Source organism: Myotis brandtii, unplaced genomic scaffold, assembly GCF_000412655.1.
Source record: "Myotis brandtii unplaced genomic scaffold, ASM41265v1 scaffold667, whole genome shotgun sequence".
Classification (NCBI taxonomy): domain Eukaryota; kingdom Metazoa; phylum Chordata; class Mammalia; order Chiroptera; family Vespertilionidae; genus Myotis; species Myotis brandtii.
Window position 1 is genome coordinate 1,626,658 of NW_005370593.1, and position 1,313 is coordinate 1,627,970.

Consider the following 1,313-nt stretch of genomic DNA (forward strand, 5'->3'; position numbering starts at 1 on the left):
GCGGGGCAGTCAGGGGCCCCCGCTGGCACCCGCCTTGGCTGGCCTGGGGCCTGCGGGCTAGGGCTTCTGCATTGATCATCTGCCCCCTGGTGGCCAGTGTGTGTCATAGTGACTGGTCGTTCCACCGTTCGGTCGATTTGCATATTAGGCTTTTATTATATAGGCTAATAATATGCAGTACTTTGGAAAAATGAAAGAGCATTCCCCACTTCTGGCTCTTTCTTACCCCAACTTATACATTTCCATGTAACTCCAATTTCTTTACTATTCCATCCTAACTTCTCTGTCCTATAGAATGTGTTATCTATTGTTTTTTTTTTTGTTTTTTGTTGGCTTTTTAATTTTTTTTCCGACAGTGGAAGGGAGAGGGCGAGAGAGAGAAACATTCATGATGAGAGAGAATCATGGATCGGCTGCCTCCTGCACGCCCCCCACTGGGGATTGAGCCTGCAACTCAAGCATGTGCCCTGACCAGGAATTGAACCCCGGGACCCTTCAGTTCGAAGGCCGACGCTCTATCCATTGAGCCAAACCGGCTATGGCTTCCCATCAGTTCTTGAAGCTAAGTCTGCCATTACTGCTGGCTTGTATTATGGAGTGGTGACAAGTATCATTCTTCCCATTCCTACCACATTTGCAGGAAATATTCTTGGAAACAACTGACACTGAATATATTTTTATTATATACTAGCTGTACCCGGCCACGCGTTGCTGTGGCTCAGTCTGGTTAAATGGAAAAGAAAGAAAAGAGAAAGCGCATGTTTCTAATATGTTTAATTTCACGATGCTTGTGGGTATACAATATTTTTTGTTGTTCCATTGTCTGTGCAGATATAGAGATTGTCTGGTTTGCCGACTCTAGAACACGCAACATATAATTGTCCATGTGAGAAGCAATCCATGTCTAGATCTAAACTGCACAATTCTAAAGATTGGCCCTGAGCCAATCGAATTGGGAATTGCAATCTCTTAAATTGAAATGGCATATCCGTTGGAATCATAGGAATGCGAGGAATGAGGACATCTTCACCTTTGAAAGGTCCTGTCAAGATTGTTGCTTCTACGACATTGCTCATTAATTTTTTTACTGCAAGCCGCGTGCCTGTCAAAGCTTTGGCTGGTTGACATTTCGCAACATGGTAATTGGCACGCCGATTTTCAATTGCAGTACGTGCGGTGGCATCCCTGGCAGATCGCGTGAATTCAAAAATTCTGTTGGATAATTAACCGCTTCATCTGCTTCCACAACAGTGTCGACGGACTTGTATGTAACTGCCTCGCTTTGAATGTTAGACTGAATATTATTGTTAAGT